At 39.7% G+C, this 23567-nt stretch overlaps 1 long non-coding RNA gene across 3 annotated transcripts in view; it reads left to right on the top strand.

Annotated features, from left to right (window-relative positions):
• LOC123384590 overlaps positions 1-22919 on the top strand; it is a 233052-nt gene extending 210133 nt beyond the window's left edge. For all 3 annotated transcript variants that reach the window (XR_006595912.1, XR_006595913.1, XR_006595914.1), the window contains one exon: positions 20551-22919. This is a non-coding gene — a long non-coding RNA (uncharacterized LOC123384590). The remainder of the gene's footprint in view (positions 1-20550) is intronic.
• Positions 22920-23567: the final 648 nt, after the last annotated feature.

Consider the following 23567-nt stretch of genomic DNA (forward strand, 5'->3'; position numbering starts at 1 on the left):
AAGTGGCATTCAATAAGGAAGGGCACAATTAGTGAAAAATGGTGTTGAAACAGGTTTCTGAGGACAGTGATGACTGCTACTTGGAGGACATTTGTTTCACTCTATGCAGTGAGATAAGGAGGGAATGCAGGTCAGGATGTGGACAGAGATGAATTGCTCCATGTACTACAAGGAGCAGAATTAGAAATTCAGGGACATTCCAGAATGGAAGCAAGAATTGGATAGTAATCTAGAAGCTAGAAACAGAGATATGTGATAGGTTATAATCCTGCCCAATGCTTCCTTAAGATTAGTCCTGTGTTCTCTTATGAATTAATCTTTGGCATGATACCTGGTGTACTTTTCATAAGCCAGGATAGCAATAATGACACCTTCTAAGTCTATAATGTGAAGTAGTTTCCTTGCATTATCTCACTTATACTAGCAGGTCAAGATGGTTTTGCCTGCTTTCTAGATGAGGACACATCCGGCATGTTTATTAGATAAAAACACTTAATTTCAACAAGTGTTATTTCCAAGTGTAAAAATCCATTTATGTGGACATTCTCAGACATAAAAATTATATTAAATTTATGTATGATTTATTTTTTCAGCAACATATATTCCTTTTTAAAAGAATAAAAGTGAGTGCCTAGACCTAAGGCAGCACAGGCACGGGCAAATTCAGGTTATAGGGTTATTGTATCATAGAAGCCAAGGGTCACCTTCCACTCAAGGATTAGCTTCAAGTCTAGTATGGAATTTACTGGGGTATCTCTGCTCTTCTCAGCTGCACTTAAACACTGTGAATCCTGCCTTCTTGTTCACTGTCAGCCCTCCCCTGGAATCCTTATTCTGGTCTCTTCAAGTCTCAATAAGTATTTTCTTGTCTTATAATTAGGAGAAGATGATATATAGTTCCTGCTCTTGGGAATAAGATTCTCAATCTCATAGATTAATTTGCTACTCTTTTCAGAGTACATATTGCTTTCTAGAAAAGGGATTTGGGGAAATTATACTGGAGTCATCTTGCTGCTGACAGAATGAGTCAAATTTTAGAAGACTGCCCTGCTTTTGGTGACTGGCTCCTAGAGCACCCACGAAGCTTGCCGTAAGCATCACCATTAGGTTTTACACATCATTTTAGAACAGTCTTGCTTGCTGGAATTTTCTATTTACAGATAGTAATTTTACCTTTGGGTTCTCCAATTAGGTTATAGATGGGGGAGTCTCATAATATTTCCCAAAAACCATAAAAACTCAAATACTTTCAGAGTCTCTTATGAAGAGGGCAAGGTATAGTGAAGACAATGAGGACTATGGAAAATATGCAATACATTTATATATAAGTACATATTATGCATATAAATACACACACACACACACACACACACACATATATATATATATATACACACACACACACACACACACACACACACACATATATATGAGAGAAACACTGTACCTTCCAAACTAACAAATCTATAGTCATAAGGAGTCCAAAGATCTTTAGTCTAAAAACCTCTGAATATTACTTGGACTATAAATTACTCTGAAGTTGAAAAAGAAAAAAAAATTGATTCTTTAGTCTGCAATGAATCTTATAGATTGATGCTCACTATATTCTTTTGAAGTCTCCTTAGCCCACTGAGACCCTGGTGAGAACCTTGAACACACACTTTTCAGAGCGAGGGATCAGAAATGGGCATTACAGGAAGACATATTTCTGTCTCTGAGCCTCTGGTCACCAAGAAGGAGATGTGGCTTTGGACAATGACACTGATGACTCAAGGTCAGAGTAGAATCAATGCCTTAAACAGTTATTTAGTATAGTAAAAATTCATAATTTAGAACAGATTATTAAGAGAATGGCTTGGAGTAAAATATGTTTGTGTCTGAAGATTGTCTTACTGAGTTTGTGTTAAATATGCTGATTGTACATGTCATTTTGAGCCATTGGATTTCTCTTTTTCACATTTAGATTCATACCTTCAATAGGGTATATTACAGCTTCAACCCAACTGCTATCAGATTCTACATTGGGAATTTGGTTGAGATAAGAGGTTATCAAGTAAACAATTAGAATCATGAGGGAGTAGAGAAGGTGTTCTTCTAGTGGTGTTGCTTCAGGGGATATGTTTGTTAGCACTTGGCTTTGTTGAAATGTGCACAATATATTTGGGAGATCTTGAGAGGCTTTTTAAAGTTTAATTGCTGCAAATCTCTTGTTATCATGCTTTCCTGTGAGATTTACACAGCCCTAAATGCTTTCCAGTATGAAAATTATTCTTTCCTATATTGTTTTGCCTGAAAAAGTAGAGTGTGATGAGCTATAGGAAAGAACAGCCTTCATTCTGTAGAGTCAGTAAGAGAGTGTGTGTTAGTTTGCTACAACTGCCATAACAGCATACCACTGACTGGGGATCATAAAAAACAAACTATTATTTTCACAGCTCTGGAGGCTTGAAGTTCAAGTTCAAAGCTTTGGCAGCCATGGTCTTTTCTGAGACCTCTCTCCTTGGCTTGCAGATGGCTGACTTCTCCCTGTGTCTCACATGGTCTTTCTCTCTTTTGAGATATCCCTGGTATCTCTTTACATGTCCCAATTTCCTTTTCTTGTAATGACATTAGACAGTTGGATTAGGGGCCAACTAAAGGCTTTGTTTTAAGGTGATCACCTGTTTCAAGGTCTCATATCCAAATACATTCACTTTCTGAGTTCCTTCCATTTAGGGCTTCAACAAAGGAATTTTCAGGAGATGCAATTCAGCCCATAAAAAACATAAGTGCTTTTAGGGTTGGACCAAATGGTGGGTAAGGCCCCTTTTTAGACATATAACTGTAGGATTCTCTAATTCTAGAATTTGATTTACCTTTGACTTTTGAAAAATCAGACCGTGATAGCTGGTTTTCTTTTTTTATTTTTATTTATTTTTTATTTTTTTTAACGTTTATTTATTTTTGAGACAGAGAGAGACAGAGCATGAATGGGGGAGGGGCAGAGAGAGAGGGAGACACAGAATCAGAAGCAGGCTCCAGGCTCTGAGCCATCAGCCCAGAGCCCGATGTGGGGCTCGAACTCACCGACTGCGAGATCGTGACCTGAGCTGAAGTCGGATGCTTACCAACTGGACTGAGCCACCCAGGCACCCCGAAAGCTGGTTTTCTATCTCTTTTTCATGCACTGTGGTGGCCAAATAGCACCAGCTTCCCGCAAAGAATCAAATTCAGACATGCCCTCCTATTTTATGACCAAAATGTCTCCCCACTCTCAACATCATTCCCATTCACAACCTGCTCTAGTTCTTTTCTTAATCATAAAAACTATCAATAGGGACAATACAAATACAAGTTACTAAGGAGAGAGGAGCAGCTGCTAAATACAATTTCCTTTAAGGGAACTGCACTTGTTGACACATCCTCATGAGAAATGATGCCTCCAGAGCAGAAGCAGAATAGAGATTTAAGAGAAAAATTCTAGGGTAAAATTCTACTGACTTGACTTCTAGATTTTCTGCTTCTATGGGTGGTGGAGCCATTAGCAGAGATCACTAGTAAAGGAGTGATGTTATTTTAAGTTATCTAAAGGCATTTGTGCATACACACACACACACACACACACACACACACACACACACGTATAGTTCCCTACTGACACATTTTCAACTGTGCCAACTAAGCAGAACTTCTGCATTCTTTCAAAGAATCCTAGTCACAGAGCTTGACTTCTTCAATGGTTAACAGAAGCATAGCCCCAGGCTAAGGTGCCTAAGAGCATTTCTGTTTTAAATGTAAAATGGATAAATGCAAGAACTGGACCATATGTAAACACATGACATTTATATCTTAGACAAAATAATCTCTGTCAAGAAAAAGAATCCTATAGCAAAGAATCCAGCATATAGAATTAAATAGTATATGAATTAAATCAAAAGACTACCAATCGTGCAATGTTTTAGTTCTTTTGTACAATTCCTTTTTATCAAAAGGATAATGCTCACTACTCCTCAGTAACTAATTAACAATAAATAATGTGTGGAAAAGGTTGAGAAATAAAACATTCATAGTGAGCATTTCATTATGTGATTAAAGATCATTAGATGTATTAACTGCCTTACTAATGAATGCATTGTTAATTACTTGTTAGTATTTTATCCAGTCACATTACTTAGAACACTGCTGACTTTTGTGAGGAGATATGTTAGCAGTAAAAAGTGGAAATATTGGGCTACTTCTAGAGAAACAGCAAACCTATGAAGTTCCCCTTCTAAGATTATATCAATATTCCTTTCTGAATTATTAAGCAAAAACCATCAATGTAAATTGACTTTTGATATTTAGACTCACTAAAAGCAGAAAATGTGTTGATCCTCTGAGGCTAAAAGGATGAATTTCTGCATGTGTACATTACACTTTACTGCTAAACTTACTTTAACCGTATTCTTCATTCTGTAAGATGGAGTTCAAAGGTTGATGATACTAGGTTTCATTATTGCCAGATCCACAATTGGACCATTTAGGGATAGTATAAGCTTAACTGTAGAATAACCCATCTCATCCAACATGTATAGAACATTTCTGTTTCATTCAAGAGTCTGAGAAATTGTCTTTGTTGAGACATGGTGAAGTAGATAGCTGTAGCAGATGCCTAACCAACCTCCATGTAACCAACTCATCAGAATATTTAGTTCAGCACTCCATTTGTAAACATACTGAGCAGTGTCCAGGCACTCTTATCTTGTGGCCCACAGGCTCTGCACCCCTGTTCTTGTGCCTATCTGCTCTCACCACTGGTGCTAAGCTTATCACGAGTCAGTAAATGTATTTATGTCAATTGCCCTTGCCATTGTAATTGCATAACTCAATTAAATATTATATGTCAATGGACCATGAGTGCAAAGAAAAAAAATGTTTCAGATTGTTTTTCTGAGAAGGTGAGGTTCTAAAAAAATTTGTTGTGAAATTAGGTGTGGTTAGATAATTATAAAGGTAGAGGACATTTTGTAAAATCCTAGAATTCTGGGCTCAGATCAGCTCTCTAGAGACTTTGCATTCTTACCCTTACTTAAAGACACCCCCCAAAATGGAATAGTAGACCATGCATCATAAATGTGACTTTTGTTAAGAAAACTGTGAAACTCTAATCAAAGGATGTGAACATGAAGGAAAAACCTTGGCCCTACATCATAAGCATAGCTGATGAATGTACACTTACATATCTTAAGAGAAAACAAGACATTTAGGCAGTAAACATGTTTTTTTCTTAAGCAATGAATGTGTTTTTTAATGATTCTCTGCTTTACAGAATTTTTTTCTGATTAATTGGTCAGTTACTGACTCTGCACTACATAGAAGAACTTTGATTGCTTATGAGGAATGAAAAAGCAGTGTACATTACATTTAAAATATAACCTAACTTTAAAAAAATATACTTGCAAGCATGTATGTATATCTGTAGAAAAAGTTAGGCAAGAATATTAATATTTAATGTTGGGGGGTATGTTTATGCTAGTCTTTTATTTTCTTTGTTATATTTTTCTATATTAAATTTTCCCATAATTCATTCCCATTATTTTTATAATGAGATGATAAAATGCTAAGTGATTTTTAAAAATATTTTATTTTAATTTATTTTAATTTACTTATTTTGAGAGGAAGAGGGGTAGAGAGCAAGCAGGGAAATGGCAGAGAGAGAAGGAGACAGAGAATCTTAAGCAGGATCCACACGGGCAGCACAGAGCCCAATGCAGGGCTTGATCTCAGGAATCGTGAGGTCATGACCTGAGCTGAAACCAATAGTCAGACACTTAACTGACTCAGCACCCATGTGCCTCAAGATTTAACTTTTTAAATAATCTCTGCATCCAACGAGGAGTTTGAGCTCACAACCCCAAGATCAAATGTCACATACTCTGCCAACTGAGGCAGCCTGGTGCCCCAACCATTAAATGCTTCCTAATGCACTGTGTTTTTGCTCCTTTGTCCCTATCCTCATATCTCCACCAGAGGCATAAGCCATTCCTGAGAGTAAGACGGATCTGGGCTGCTTCTTGAATGATGTAAAGGGGCTTAACTGCTAAAAGACCCTTTTTAACGTGTATTCATTCACATGGGCTCTTCTTGGTCCAAGGAACAATTTAGAGACAGTCTGTGTGTATTCTAGAGGTATAGTGTTTCCTTTCCTGTGTTTAGCCCAAATAACCATGGTTTGGCTGAGTAATTGCAGTTGTAGAGAATGGAAGAATTTTGAATCTCAGCAACATTTACAAACATTTCAAATTGGTGGTAGAGTTTACATACATCTCCTTGCACCCATGTTCTGAAAAAAATTGACTTTAGTTGAGCATGTACTTTGAAACTGCATTTGTGGAGTTCTTGTTTGTTTAGTCATTGTTGAATGAATAGGGAAAGAAGTGTCTTGTTTGTTTATGTCAGGAAGATGAGGTAAACACCTACCACTAAAGCTGAAAACTCAGAGGAAAGAAGACAAAACTCTAGAAAGGCTTTAAAAGGAGGTAACACAGAGGCTTTGTTACCTTGGCCTCGTGACTCTTGCTGCATAAAGCACACAAGGAACCAGAGCCTCAAAGACAGCACACAAGGCATCTAAAACTCTGCCCAGAGCATTCTAAGTTTTGCCAGTCACTGATAAGTGACAGATGGATGTGTGTTTATTTTCAGTATGTCTTGTCTGATTATGTTTACATCTGAATTTATTATTTTGGTTAGATAAAATTTAGTTTAATTTTAATTGTGCTGTGATGTGCTGGCATTTTTCTTTTGTAGGGCACTAATAATATTTTTTTTCTTTTTTTAAATTTTTTTTTTCAACGTTTATTTATTTATTTTTTTTGGGACAGAGAGAGACAGAGCATGAACGGGGGAGGGCCAGAGAGAGAGGGAGACACAGAATCGGAAACAGGCTCCAGGCTCTGAGCCATCAGCCCAGAGCCTGACGCGGGGCTCGAACTCACGGACCGCGAGATCGTGACCTGGCTGAAGTCGGATGCTCAACCGACTGCGCCACCCAGGCGCCCAATAATATTTTTTTTCTATGATACGATATCATCATGTCTTTGCATCAGATTTGGACAGATCGGAGGAAACGAGAAGAGTGAGTTTAGGGGTCTAGGCTACCCCGCGGTCATTCAGTCTGTGCTCCTTGGGTATGCTAACACTGTCCCTGGGGCTTCTCATCACCTTTGTGTGGGCTGCAGTCTGCCCCATCTATAGTTGAGTATGAGAGTAAAAGTGGTACTTAACTGAAGTGAGCATACAGGTATACATAATTTACAAATGTTCCCTTGCATGGTCTTCACCATTGAGAAAATTGAGACTCTGTTGAGTTTAAAGTCAATTGTCTGATGGTCACAATTACATGGCTGAGATGGGTGATAGCCAGAGTTTCAATTTAGTCCAGCTGTGAAGGTTCTAAGAGACTAGTTCCACATTTGAGGGGTTGCTACACCTGTCTGGACCTGTCCCTTCGTACATAGCTCGATTACTCACACAGGGAGCAGAGAGCACAGAAAAGTCAACCATACACATCAATCCTCAACTTGGGATTTCACTCTGCATCTGTTCTACTTCTTGGGTCTTTGTCTCTACATATTAGCTCTTCTTGTTTACATTGAACTAAGAAAAACATTGTCTGGTAGTATTTTTTTTCTTTTAAAAAAATAACAAGGTATAATTTACATATAATGTCTATATTTTAGCTGTATAGTTAAGTGAACTTTGACAAATATATATAACAATTCAACTACTATCCTAATCTAACATGTAAAACATTTCCCTTTTTCCAAATATTCCTTCATGCCACTTTGTAGTCAATTGCCACACTCCCGTCTCTAACTTTCACTCTGATGTCTAGCACCATGAAATGATTTTGCCTAGTGTAAATTTCATTTGGGCCAGAATTGTAGAGTGTATAATTTTTGTCTGATTTATTTGACTCAATAAAATGTCTATAAGGTTCAATATGTTTCATGTCTCATTTTTATTGCCCAGTAATTTTCCACTGTCCAAATATATCTCAATTTGTTTCTCCATTTTCCTATCAATGGACATTTAGTTTTTGTACTTTGGGGCTGGTATGCATAAAGTTGCCATGAACATTCACATAGCAGTCTTTCTGTGGACATGTTACTTCATTTCTCTTGGGTAAATACCTGGGAATGAAATTAAGTCATGGGGAAGGTGTGCTGTAATATTTATAAGAAACTGTGTGCTGTTTTCCAACATAATGGTACCATTTTACATTCCCACAAGCAACACATGAAGATTTCACATCTTTGCCAGTATTTAGTATTAGACATTGTTTTCAATTGTAGATGTTCTAGTTGGGTGTGAAGAGGCATCTCATTGTGGTTTTAATTAACGTTTCCCTGATGTCTTATGATGCCCAGGCAATTTTCATGTGTGTTATGTCCATTAATATATATTTTTGTTGGTGTTAAAATGTCTGTTCAAGTCTTATCCTAATCTAAATGGAAAAATAAGTTGTTATTATTGAGTTTTTACAGTTCTTTACATATTTGGGATTCAAATCCTTTGCCATGTATATGTACTGTGATTATTTTCACCCAGTTTGTAGTTTGTGTTGACTTTCTTTTTCTTTTCTTTTTTTTTTTTTTAGTTTATTTTTGAGGTGGGGGGGAGTAAGGAATTGGCAGAGAGACAGAGAATACCAAGCAGGCTCCACGCTGTCAGTGCAGAGCCCAACGTGGGGCTGGAACCCACAAACTGTGAGATCATGACCTGAGCCAAAATCAAGAGTCAGTTGCTTAACCAGTAGAACCACCCAGGAACCCTTGTAGTGACTTTTAAGTACCCTTTTTTCTCTTTATCGCATTCTTCACACCATTGTGCTGCCTACTCAGTGAGCATTCTTAACTCACACAACTCCTTTCTCCCCTGAATGCTCCCCTGAATAATGCACTGGGGTGTGCTAGTAACACCTAAGAGAGAGGTCCTTGTTCCAGGGAGCATCTTGCAGCCACAGAGTCATGTGCCCTCCTCTTGTACCTCTTTGCTCTCCTCACCAGGAATCTGACATGGTCCTAAAATCAAATGTGGCTTAAATATTTCAGGTCCCCGCTTCTTTCTCCCTTTACCTTATGATTACTTCCAAATGCTAATGATCAAATGGATGGAATCTTGAAGATTTTGTGATAATCTGATTTTTTAATAACTACTTCTGCCAATCTGGTGACTAATACCACTACTAGAATGCACAACACATTTTGGTTCATTTATGCTGTGTACCTGTCCTAAGGGGGGATGGAGCCATGGAATTCAGGAACAGTAACTTCAAACACAGGGAGCAATTGGCTGGGCGACTAATATCAGATTTGGCTATATTTTTCAAGGTGGAATGAATGGCGCTATAAGTAAAAATTGCATTTTTCGCAGGAGGTTGAGAATTTTTTTGGATGCCTGAAGAAAATGAAATTGTCAGTCTGAAGTGAATATAAACAGTTTGAAGTTGAATGATCTATGCAGCTTTCACCAATAGCAAATAGCTTCTGGTGGAGGATATGTTACAATGTAAAATGTAGGATATATTGTCATTTTTATTACAATATAGAAGCAATGGCAAACACTCTGGTGTGCTCGAAGCTATTTCAATCTATCCTAGGGACTGCTGGGTTTCTTTGCTCCATGTCCCCTCTGCTTAAATCCACAGGTAAATAGTATCAGTTCCCACTTGGGCATCAAGACTTACAAGACTAGTCTTAGTGATGGGGCAAGAATTCAGAGCTCATGAAATCCCCAGAGGGACCCAGGTCACATGGACTAGGTATTGGATATCAGAGTAGAAAGGCTAAATAAGTTTAGTGTCTTTTTAGGTTCTAGCCTTATTGGAGTTCAATGGGTACAGAATATATAACGATTTCAGCAGAGTTTCTCTATGACCTATCAAACTGAACTGGAAAAAGTAGAGAATTTCCAAAATTCTTGTAGGAATCCCTGAATTCAGTAGAGATGATGATGGATCCCTAATTCACAAAACATACTGCATGGAATTCAAACCTCTTGAGCCAAGGGTATCACTGTCCCTTCTATGTGTGAGCTAATGAATCTATAGCACATGGAGAGACAAAGAAAACATAGGAATCCCTTTCTAAAAGATGCATAGTTGAACATATTCCACTTGTTTAAGATTGGACTACTTCTCAGCTTAAGAAATTATAAGGCATTGTGATGCTATGAAAGTAAAAATTATTTTTTTGTTAGTTCTGATTGTTATAATTCATATACACAAAGGCTAGAGCTTCATGCAGCAAGCAGTGCTGGATCGTGGCAACGCTAGAAGTGCAAACTTTCAGCTTTCACCTGAACCTGGAGTATTAATGCTTGTGTTTACAGTGGACTTACATCTGCATGAAGAATGGCCTTATTTCAGCGATCCTGACATCTACAGCGGCAGTTGGGCTGCATCTATTATATATCCTACGTTTCTTTCTTGACTGATGCCTTCAATCCTTTTGTCACTGAGACAGAAGAATGTCACATTAACCTTCTGTTTCACTATGATAACTGTGTTTTGTTCAGAATTCAGCACAGTTACGTAAAACCAATAGTCTATCCACAGGCTTGTTGGGGGGTCATTAGTAGATTTGGCTGCCATAATTATTGAATGATCCATCATCCTGAAAGGCTTATCCTCATGGTTCTCCTTTTATGTAAATCCTCAGCAACAAGATATGTTTTTCTTGAATTGTAGAAACCAGTCTTGTGGCAGTAGCTCCCCTGTCACCCTCTATGGAGAAGGGACATTCCAAATGTGGTGCCGTGCTTTGGAAATGAGAGCCAGGAAGTGGTGTCTGGGCTTCTGTGCCACAAAAGAAAAAACAAATCAGAAAAGCAGGTGAAGGCAGAGATCTCCCGCCCTAGGTACATAGGATGCTTAGTAAATAGCCATGGATCATAGGAACTAGTATATGTCACCTTGATAGACAGAACCTTGCTGATAACCTGCTTACCTGACCCACCTCCCAGAAATCTATCTATGGAGAAACCCATGGGAGTTGGTCCTCTGGGCTCTCGTAGCCAGAAGGCAAGCTAAAAAGAATCTGTGGTTTCTTCAGGATAGATCTAACAGTTATTTAAACCAAAAATTCACAGACAGGAAGGGGGAGGATTAAAATATTTTAACAGAAGGTAAAATGCATTGCCTGAGTTCACAGTGTAGAATCTCAGACCTTCAGAAGTTTTAAAATAAATGTCCTTGGGTTTAGACTTAGTGTGCCTTCTCAAAGAAGAAGTTAATTATGTCTCTAAGAATAAAGATTTATCTCATCAGAAACACTGGAATGTTCCTCACAACTTGTAGTTGATTTTTTCAGTTATAATGGGAAGGAAATGTTTTTGTAACCTTTTACTTAAAGCACATATTTTTAATAATTAAGATTTCTTGAATTTAAAAATATGTATATTATTATTTTTTATTTCACTAACCCAGAGTGTCAAAAGTACTGAATCATAATTATGGATGCCAGTGTGCGAAAGCTTGTTGAATATAATTCGCTTGCTCAGATGTGGGGTGGGAAAGGTAAATCCACAGGGCAGGGCTGGCCTGGCAAGGGGGCCTGGGGCTGATGCCACTGGAGGCAGTGAGAAGTGTCCCGCTCTGTAAGAGGTATACTCCTAACAAGGTGAGCAGGGAAAACAAGGGAAGGTATGAGAGAAGGAAAACTCTCTAGAGCTCGTCTGGAACTAACCAGATCACACTTTGCTTCTCTGTCTCCTGAAGGTACCAGGCTAATCCTGATTTTCCCCTTCCATTTAGTTCAACAAGTGTGTGTGTGTGTGTGTGTGTGTGTGTGTGTGTGTGCGCGCGCGCACACACACTCCAGAATCTATGCTAGGTGCTTGGGATACAAATATCAAATAAACACGATATTTTTTTGTTCTCATGTTGCTCAGAGCATTTGAGGATTATAAACTTATTAGCTAAATATTCTCACTTTTATTTTTCCTGAGGTATTATTTAATTTTTAAATTTGTTATCTTTGCATAGGCAACAGATGCTTATAGGAGAAAATTTTGTAAAAATCAGAAAAAAATATTCTTGTTGTTTGCATTTTGATTACAAGGTTGCTGTACCTTTTATACGAGGAATGTGTTGATACATATTTTGGTGGTGGTTTTCTCTTTACTTCTCCCTTAATGAGAGATCTGTACAATTTTGTTGTTCTAAGTCTGGGGAGAAATAAGCCTCTGTTTCAAGTGAGGCTTTCTTTCTCAAAGATTGCTGTGGAGACTTCCAAGTTATAGCCCACAGGCAAATTATAAATACCTGCCCACTAATTACTGAGTGGACTGCAGAATCAAATAGTGATTATACAGAGAATAATCTACATTATGCAAGATGTGGTCAGGAGGACAGAAGTCACTCTAGATATTTCAAGCAGGAAGGATTTAATATAGGAAATCAGTTACTTATAAAATTTTGAAAGAAGGTTGGAGAAGCCATGAACCAACGTTAGTTTAAGCAGTTGGCTTTGTGGCAATCAAGACATGTAAGTCTTACAGGGATTTCCACACATGATCTCAAAGACCCACAGCTCTGGAGGGGGTGATTCATAGGAGCAGATGCAGAACGCTCTGTGAACTTCACTTTTGCCTTCTGCCCTCTCACCTACTTGGGGGATGAGAATAATGGCTTTTCTTTTCTGTGTTTTTCAGTTTTGTCTAGGTGAGTTTCATTAATAGACTCTAAATTTGAACCTGTAAATATGAGAAAGGTATTTTCAAGACATTTCTTGTAAGGTTTAGGGGTGTGTGTGTGTGTGTGTGTGTGTGTGTGTGTGTGGCTGGGGCAGATGCTGAATACAACAGACATATAATAAAAATATAAACAATAAAGCTAACAGGTACTAAACTTCACCTTGTTCACGTGTAGGACTTTACATGTTCTCATGGGAGTTATGTGAAAGGGTCACTAATATCCTTGTTTCACAGGTCAGATTTACTGAATCTTATAAATATTAAGGAAATTTATGAAAGCCTCTCCCCCCCACACCATGTTGGCATGCAAATCTGGGTCAACTTTATTCCCAAGCATGGACTCTATGTAAAATTGTATCTGGCTTCCACCATTTGATCAACTAATGGCACAGAGAGATATTTACTCATGAATAATTAGATGCATTCTATAGTTATCCTCTTGCCATAAAGCCAAAATCAAAAATGACAACTCAGAGAGTTCATCAGTTTCCCAGATCTTCACACCTGCCCCTTTCATCTAGGCATTTTTATTCCCTCAATACTTCATCTGTGCTTTGGTTAGTAGAAATTCCCCCAGGGCTTTGGCATTTTTCAAGTTTCTAGTGCTGTTTCCACTTGGTAACACTTGGGTGTATGTTTTCATAAATGTTATATCAGGGCCACAATGAGAGGCGTTCACAGATCTTTTCAAAAAATATATGTCCATTAATAGAGTTAGGAAGGAACACACAATGTATATCTTTCTATTGTGCTAACAGTCTTTAAAAAGTAGATCACATATCCTGCCGTTTTTATTCAAATCACATGGTCACTATAAACATGGATAGTAGAAAGAAGATACTTAGCTATGAGGGAGCTAGGTATTATCACTGGACCAGATGCTGCCCACCTAACTAAAGTTTCTGGGCTTTGTTCTTCGAAAGGTGAACCTATCCTTTCACACTTGAGATTGTAGTTAAAGAGCAAATAGAATCAAATAATTGTAAAAGAAGAATTATGTACAGTTATTAAAGCTTTAAGAATTATAGTTTTTATTCACCTTCATTCACATTTTATCCCTTCAACCAACCTAAAAAGTAGATAGGACACATAGTATATCCTTATTTACAAATGAAGAATCTTTAGTTCAAAAGGATTGAGTGACATAATGTGTTCAGTTAGCACTTGACTAAATTGATCTCCCATGAAGTTGGCAGTGTGCTCGAATGAAGCCTGTTGCAACCCCTGCTCTCAGGTGTTTAACTTGAGGACACACAACTGATACAGATAATTTGTGAAATGCCAATTATATACAGAATATGGTGTGGCAGGCTAGATATGCAGAGTGTCCAAATGAGTTGTGCAAACATCCAGTGCTGAACACGCATGGAAAAGGGACAGAAGCATACATGAAAGCATTGTCAAGAAAGTTCTCTTGAAGAAGCAGCAAGATGGCGGCTTAGGAGGACGCTGGGCTCACCGCGCGTCCTGCTGATCACTTAGATTCCACCTACACCTGCCTAAATAACCCAGAAAACCGCCAGAGGATTAGCAGAACGGAGTCGCCGGAGCCAAAGGCAGACGAGAGGCCCACAGAAGAGGGTAGGAAGGGTGGCGAGGCGGTGCGCGCTCCACGGACTGGCGGGAGGGAGCCGGGGCGGAGGGGCGGCTCGCCGGCCAAGCAGAGCCCCCGAGTCTGGCTGGCAAAAGCGGAGGGGCCTGACGGACTGTGTTCCCACAACAAGCGCGACTTAGCGTCTGGGAGGACATAAGTTAGCAGCTCTGCTCAGAAAGCGGGAAGGCTGGAGGACAAAGGGAGGGAGAGCTGCTGAGCCCCCTGACGACAGAGCTCAGCTTGGTGGGGAACAAAGGCGCTCGCCAGCGCCATCTCCCCCGCCCATCCCCCAGCCAAAATCCCAAAGAGAACCAGTTCCTGCCAGGGAACTTGCTCGCTCCGCGCAAACACCCAACTCTGTGCTTCTGCGGAGCCAAACCTCCGGCAGCGGATCTGACTCCCTCCCGCTGCCACAGGGCCCCTCCTGAAGAGGATCACCTAAGGAGAAGCGATCTAAGCCTGCCCCTCCTGCCCCCGTGCACCTTGCCTACCCACCCCAGCTAATACGCCAGATCCCCAGCATCACAAGCCTGGCAGTGTGCAAGTAGCCCAGACGGGCCACCCCACCCCACAGTGAATCCTGCCCCTAGGAGAGGGGAAGAGAAGGCACACACCAGTCTGACTGTGGCCCCAGCGGTGGGCTGGGGGCAGACATCAGGTCTGACTGCGGCCCCGCCCACCAACTCCAGTTATACACCACAGCACAGGGGAAGGGCCCTGCAGGTCCTCACCACTCCAGGGACTATCCAAAATGACCAAGCGGAAGAATTCCCCTCAGAAGAATCTCCAGGAAATAACAACAGCTAATGAGCTGATCAAAAAGGATTTAAATAATATAACAGAAAGTGAATTTAGAATAACAGTCATAAAATTAATTGCTGGGCTTGAAAACAGTATACAGGACAGCAGAGAATCTCTTGCTACAGAGATCAAGGGACTAAGGAACAGTCACGAGGAGCTGAAAAACGCTTTAAACGAAATGCATAACAAAATGGAAACCACCACAGCTCGGCTTGAAGAGGCAGAGGAGAGAATAGGTGAACTAGAGGATAAAGTTATGGAAAAAGAGGAAGCTGAGAAAAAGAGAGATAAAAAAATCCAGGAGTATGAGGGGAAAATTAGAGAACTAAGTGATACACTAAAAAGAAATAATATACGCATAATTGGTATCCCAGAGGAGGAAGAGAGAGGGAAAGGTGCTGAAGGGGTACTTGAAGAAATAATAGCTGAGAACTTCCCTGAACTGGGGAAGGAAAAAGGCATTGAAATCCAAGAGGCACAGAGAACTCCCTTCAGACGTAACTTGAATCGATCTTCTGCACGACATATAATAGTGAAACTGGCAAAATACAAGGATAAAGAGAAAATTCTGAAAGCAGCAAGGGGTAAACGTGCCCTCACATATAAAGGGAGACCTATAAGACTCGTGACTGATCTCTCTTTTGAAACTTGGCAGGCCAGAAAGAATTGGCACGAGATTTTCAGGGTGCTAGACAGAAAAAATATGCAGCCGAGAATCCTTTACCCAGCAAGTCTGTCATTTAGAATAGAAGGAGAGATAAAGGTCTTCCCAAACAAGCAAAAACTGAAGGAATTTGTCACCACTAAACCAGCCCTACAAGAGATCCTAAGGGGGACCCTGTGAGACAAAGTCCCAGAGACATCACTACAAGCATAAAACATACAGACATCACAATGACTCTCACCCTGTATCTTTCTATAATAACACTGAATGTAAATGGATTAAATGCACCAACCAAAAGACATAGGGTATCAGAATGGATAAAAAAACAAGACCCATCTATTTGCTGTCTACAAGAGACTCATTTTAGACCTGAGGACACCTTTAGATTGAGAGTGAGGGGATGGAGAACTATTTATCATGCGACTGGAAGCCAAAAGAAAGCTGGAGTAGCCATACTTATATCAGACAAACTAGACTTTAAATTAAAGGCTGTAACAAGAGATGAAGAAGGACATTATATAATAGTTACAGGGTCTATCCATCAGGAAGAGCTAACAATTATAAATGTCTATGCGCCGAATACCGGAGCCCCCAAATATATAAAACAATTACTCATAAACATAAGCAACCTTATTGATAAGAATGTGGTAATTGCAGGGGACTTTAACACCCCACTTACAGAAATGGACAGATCATCTAGACACACGGTCAATAAAGAAACAAGGGCCCTGAATTAGACATTGGATCAGATGGACTTGACAGATATATTTAGAACTCTGCATCCCAAAGCAACAGAATATACTTTCTTCTCGAGTGCACATGGAACATTCTCCAAGATAGATCATATACTGGGTCACAAAACAGCCCTTCATAAGTTTACAAGAATTGAAATTATACCATGCATACTTTCAGACCACAATGCTATGAAGCTTGAAATCAACCACAGGAAAAAGTCTGGAAAACCTCCAAAGGCATGGAGGTTAAAGAACACCCTACTAACGAATGAGTGGGTCAACCAGGCAATTAGAGAAGAAATTAAAAAATATATGGAAACAAACGAAAATGAAAATACAACAATCCAAACGCTTTGGGACGCAGCGAAGGCAGTCCTGAGAGGAAAATACATTGCAATCCAGGCCTATCTCAAGAAACAAGAAAAATCCCAAATACAAAATCTAACAGCACACCTAAAGGAACTAGAAGCAGAACAGCAAAGGCAGCCTAAACCCAGCAGAAGAAGAGAAATAATAAAGATCAGAACAGAAATAAACAATATAGAATCTAAAAAAACTGTAGAGCAGATCAACGAAACCAAGAGTTGGTTTTTTGAAAAAATAAACAAAATTGACAAGCCTCTAGCCAGGCTTCTCAAAAAGAAAAGGGAGATGACCCAAATAGATAAAATCATGAATGAAAATGGAATTATTACAACCAATCCCTCAGAGATACAAACAATTATCAGAGAATACTATGAAAAATTATATGCCAACAAATTGGACAACCTGGAAGAAATGGACAAATTCCTGAACACCCACACTCTTCCAAAACTCAATCAGGAGGAAATAGAAAGCTTGAACAGACCCATAACCAGCGAAGAAATTGAATCGGTTATCAAAAATCTCCCAACAAATAAGAGTCCAGGACCAGGTGGCTTCCCAGGGGAGTTCTACCAGACGTTTAAAGCAGAGATAATACCTATTGTTCTCAAGCTATTCCAAGAAATAGAAAGGGAAGGAAAACTTCCAGACTCATTCTATGAAGCCAGTATTACTTTGATTCCTAAACCAGACAGAGACCCAGTCAAAAAAGAGAACTACAGGCCAATATCCCTGATGAATATGGATGCAAAAATTCTCAATAAGATACTAGCAAATCGAATTCAACGGCATATAAAAAGAATTATTCACCATGATCAAGTGGGATTCATTCCTGGGATGCAGGGCTGGTTCAACATTCGCAAATCAATCAATGTGATACATCACATTAACAAAAAAAAAAGAGAAGTACCATATGATCCTGTCAATCGATGCAGAAAAGGCCTTTGACAAAATCCAGCACCGTTTCTTAATAAAAACCCTTGAGAAAGTCGGGATAGAAGGAACATACTTAAAGATCATAAAAGCCATTTATGAAAAGCCCACAGCTAACATCATCCTCAACGGGGAAAAACTGAGAGCTTTTTCCCTGAGATCAGGAACACGACAAGGATGCCCACTCTCACCGCTGCTGTTTAACATAGTGCTGGAAGTTCTAGCATCAGCAATCAGACAACAAAAGGAAATCAAAGGCATCAAAATTGGCAAAGACGAAGTCAAGCTTTCGCTTTTTGCAGATGACATGATATTATACATGGAAAATCCGATAGACTCCACCAAAAGGCTACTAGAACTGATACATGAATTCAGCAAAGTTGCAGGATACAAAATAAATGTACAAAAATCAGTTGCATTCTTATACACTAACAATGAAGCAACAGAAAGACAAATAAAGAAACTGATCCCATTCACAATTGCACCAAGAAGCATAAAATACCTAGGAATAAATCTAACCAAAGATGTAAAGGATCTGTATGCTGAAAACTATAGAAAGCTTATGAAGGAAATTGAAGAAGATTTAAAGAAATGGAAAGACATTCCCTGCTCATGGATTGGAAAAATAAATATTGTCAAAATGTCAATACTACCCAAAGCTATCTACACATTCAATGCAATCCCAATCAAAATTGCACCAGCATTCTTCTCGAAACTAGAACAAGCAATCCTAAAATTCATATGGAACCACAAAAGGCCCCGAATAGCCAAAGGAATTTTGAAGAAGAAGACCAAAGCAGGAGGCATCACAATCCCAGACTTTAGCCTCTACTACAAAGCTGTCATCATCAAGACAGCATGGTATTGGCACAGAAACAGACACATAGACCAATGGAATAGAATAGAAGCCCCAGAACTAGACCCACAAACGTATGGCCAACTCATCTTTGACAAAGCAGGAAAGAACATCCAATGGAAAAAAGACAGCCTCTTTAACAAATGGTGCTGGGAGAACTGGACAGCTACATGCAGAAGGTTGAAACTAGACCACTTTCTCACACCATTCACAAAAATAAACTCCAAATGGATAAAGGACCTAAATGTGAGACAGGAAACCATTAAAACCTTAGAGGAGAAAGCAGGAAAAGACCTCTCTGACCTCAGCCGTAGCTATCTCTTACTCGACACATCCCCAAAGGCAAGGGAATTAAAAGCAAAAGTGAATTACTGGGACCTTATGAAGATAAAAAGCTTCTGCACAGCAAAGGAAACAACCAACAAAACTAAAAGGCAACCAACGGAATGGGAAAAGATATTCGCAAATGACATATCGGACAAAGGGCTAGTATCCAAAATCTTTAAAGAGCTCACCAAACTCCACACCCGAAAAACAAATAACCCAGTGAAGAAATGGGCAAAAAACATGAATAGACACTTCTCTAAAGAAGACATCCAGATGGCCAACAGGCACATGAAAAGATGTTCAGCGTCGCTCCTTATCAGGGAAATACAAATCAAAACCACACTCAGGTATCACCTCACGCCAGTCAGAGTGGCCAAAATGAACAAATCAGGAGACTCTAGATGCTGGAGAGGATGTGGAGAAACGGGAACCCTCTTGCACTGTTGGTGGGAATGCAAATTGGTGCAGCCGCTCTGGAAAGCAGTGTGGAGGTTCCTCAGAAAATTAAAAATAGACCTACCCTATGACCCAGCAATAGCACTGCTAGGAATTTATCCAAGGGATACAGGAGTACTGATGCATAGGGCCACTTGTACCCCAATGTTCATAGCAGCACTCTCAACAATAGCCAAATTATGGAAAGAGCCTAAATGTCCATCAACTGATGAATGGATAAAGAAACTGTGGTTTATATACACAATGGAATATTACGTGGCAATGAGAAAAAATGAAATATGGCCTTTTGTAGCAACGTGGATGGAACTGGAGAGTGTGATGTTAAGTGAAATAAGCCATACAGAGAAAGACAGATACCATATGGTTTCACTCTTATGTGGACCCTGAGAAATTAACAGGAACCCATGGGGGAGGGGAAGGAAAAAAAAAAAAAACAGGTTAGAGTGGGAGAGAGCCAAAGCATAAGAGACTCCTAAAAACTGAGAACAAACTGAGGGTTGATGGGGGGTGGGAGGGAGGAGAGGGTGGGTGATGGGTATTGAGGAGGGCACCTTTTGGGATGAGCACTGGGTGTTGTATGGAAACTAATTTGTCAATAAATTTCATAAAAAAATAAAAAAATAAAAAAAATAAAACAGTAAAAAAAAAAAAAAAAAAAAAAAAGAAAGTTCTCTTGAGACTCTGGGCAGTGGATAGGAAGTGAATAAATGAGACGTTGGCCAGAAACCTGTCAGGGGTATGTTACTAAGGCAGGAAAAAAGAACTTCTGCTATACTGCTATACTGCTATACTGCTATACTGCTATACTGCTATCTGCTATACTCTAGAAATCATGCTAATCATGGCATACATCATTTTTCCATTTAAAACCCATCAAAGTCCCATGAATTAGATAAAATTGTCCCTTTTAACCCCCACGCCCCCCCTCTCCCCCCACACACAGGGAAATCAAGGATATGAAGTTGAAGTTAACTATTCCAAAATTACACAATTTTTGGGTGGTGAGGACAAGATTTGAATACAGTTTCCCTGACTTTGAAGTCCAGACTTGGGACTTTGTCCTGCACCAAACTAGCAAAGCAATTACTATGCTTTATCATTTCAGGTTCCCACCCATTTCTTCAGCAAATGTCCAGGAAGCTCTTCATATGTTCAAAAGGAGAATCTTTCCTTTCAGAATCTTGAGTGAGTGAGAACCTGGGTAGTGATGTTCACTCTCCGTGTCAATGACCAGGTATGTTGCCAGTATGCTAATATTCCATTTGAGGAATCTCCTGTTTTAACACAATCTTCATAGGATTTAGGGGATTTCCACCAAGACTAAGACTCTTTTTTACTTAGAGGCACATTGTACAACACACCAAAATCACTATAACCTCCTGCTCCCCTACAAAATCAAAGGTGTTTTTTGCACACTTTACAGTGGGAACGTGCTTTTTCCCTTTCAGGTCTAGAGTCCCAAATCACAGGGCAGTGGTGGTTGAAATGACTTGGACATGAATTTAAGGTATAAAGTACCATCTGTTTTAAGCAGTTAGGGTAAAGATAATGTGAGAGACAGTTTCCAAGATAGATGGTTATTGGAAAACAACATTTGGTTGAGGAATTGCTAAAACAGCACAGTCGGGTCATTTCCAGTCCATCCAGTGTTCTGTGACAGAAGGAGAACAAAATGGTGTGACAACAGAAGTGGTGCCACTTTCCTGCCCGTGGTTTAGCTCTGGAGATTGGTGTGTTGTATTACATCAAGAGAACACATCACAGGCCTACTCTGTGAGTCATCATCAAACAAGACCCAGCACTGGTCAGAAATGCAGCCATCTGCCTTCTGATGCCCTGAGCCCCTATCCCTCAATGGCACGAAATCAGTTTCTAAGGTGTTGGTACTGGACTTCAGTTATGGAGCTTCTACATTTTATTAGACAGTGTCCCCAAACGTCTTGGCAGACAATCAAATAATGGAAGGTACCCAGTGTCCTAATTCGGATCTGAGCCATGTTAACCTCCCATCCCTCTGTATTTGTGCATTCTCCTTTCAGCCATTTTTACTGTTGTCTTTTTCAGAATTATAGAGATGTGTGAAGGTCTTATTTTCTTGTTTGTTTGCTCCTCTTAAGTTCATCCTCTCTGGTATTAAATGTGTGTGATTCTCTCTCTCTGAATTCCCCAGCATTGGCTGACCTCTGTTTAAAATACAGAGACCCAAAGTGAAAACGCCCCTGCAGATCCAAAACATCAGTCACGCAGAGGCTTTGTTTTCTTTCGCCTTGGTTAGAGGAGAGCTTTTTGTCCACAGCCCAAGTGATTCCTGCACGTCTGTTCCCATCTCCTCTTGGCAATGTCTTTATGATGAAGCGTCCACTTTCACCAAACCCTCGTGGTCCCTGCTGCTCTGCTTCCCATTAACCGTGTGTGTTTCTGCTTGTTTGTCTCCAGATGTATTCGTTAGCATTTTTCCAGTTGAATCTCATCCTGCTATTTCTTGCTCATATTGCTAACCTCTCCAGGGGCCCATATGCTTCCACAGCTCTTGTGCCAAAATCACAGAGCATCTTAATACAAACCTTCCTTCAATGTCTTCACACCAGCCAAAACCACAGGCTCAATGGACTGCCAGTCTGATTTACAACAGGCTCTGCTGCAGCATAATAGGACAGTCACCAGGTTTGGCACTGAATCATAACCATGCTATTTCCTAGTTATGCAACCTTAGGCAAGGTGGTTCCACCCTTGAGCCTCAGTTTCCTCATGTCCATTCTAAAAATGGTAACTGTCTTGCATAGTCAGAATGTGAGATGATGGTTGCTAAGTATTCCCTAAGTTCCTTGGCACAGTGGGAGGCACCTCTGTCTCCAGGGATAGCAGAAAAGAACTGAGATTGTTGGTAAGCACCCAAGGAAAAGACTATGCCACACTTAGACAAAACTGGGGCATTAGTGAAATGACTGTCTTTAAAAAGTAAACTGTGAAGGCAAATTGGTAAAAAAAAAATGATGAGCACAGAAAATTGGCATTTGGGGCAATGTTGTTCTCCTAAATCATTTGATATTTGTTTCTTGCGGACAGGCTTCTAGTTCTTTGAACACACTGTGCTTGTCCACACCTGCATGTCTAAATAGCATTATCTTTCTATACAATGCCTGTCCTTTCCCATTATGTCTTCCCGCCTAACTTTTCTTCAGCCTTCAAGAGTCAGGCCAGGCATCCCCTCCTGCAGGAAGCTGCCTTAACCTCCTCAGGCTGAATTAAACACTTATGTCTGTGCTTCCACACCAGCCTCTGCAAATCTCTCAAAGCACAAATCACATTACTGTGATTTGGGCTGCACTGTCTATCCCTGCTCTTGTCTGTAAACTCTGCAAAGCAAGGGCTACCTTCCACTTTTGTCTGTACTCCAGAGCCAGAACTATTTGAGATACTAAATGAACACTGATGAAGGCATGTGCTAATGAATGAGTGAATTAATGCACCCACGCATGCATGTATGAATAGTAATGAAAAAAAATTCCATCACTTTCATTCAACTTCGGCTAGTTGCAATCTGGAACAATGATTTTCAGACTTTTTCTTAGGTTAAGAGAAAAAATAAGCTCCATTGAAATGTCTTGCATAATAGCTATCCACTCTACTGCCATCAAAAACAGCACTTACTATGCCCTCTTCCTACTGCCACGGACTGAGGAAACCAGATTATTCTTCCTCTGTTTTTTGAGTGTTTAATGAGAACAGATCAGAAATTGAGGAAGCTAAGCAGTAAAACTGGATCTGCTTGCTGTAGTCATATACAAAAGGGATTTCAGTTGATTAGTACGAGGAGGAGCTCAGAATGGACTCACAGCTCTAGGAGGGTACAGACTATCTTTCTACATTTGGATATACAATGTTAAGCTCATTTTTCTTCAGGAATCTGTCTAATATCTAACCCTTTCCTTGGAATATTCTTTCCCAAATCATTTCAGGGTTAAGAGTGGGCTTCTTTGGCCATCCTTTATAGTGTGGCTCCCCATGTCTCCACTCTCTACAATAGCATCAAAGTTTATTTTTTCCCATCATTTATAACCTTATAAACTTACTTTGTTTACTTATTTGTTTACTTGCCTACGTCTTTTGCCATTACTCTGC

Source organism: Felis catus, chromosome A3, assembly GCF_018350175.1.
Source record: "Felis catus isolate Fca126 chromosome A3, F.catus_Fca126_mat1.0, whole genome shotgun sequence".
In the NCBI taxonomy this organism is placed as follows: Eukaryota; Metazoa; Chordata; class Mammalia; order Carnivora; family Felidae; genus Felis; species Felis catus.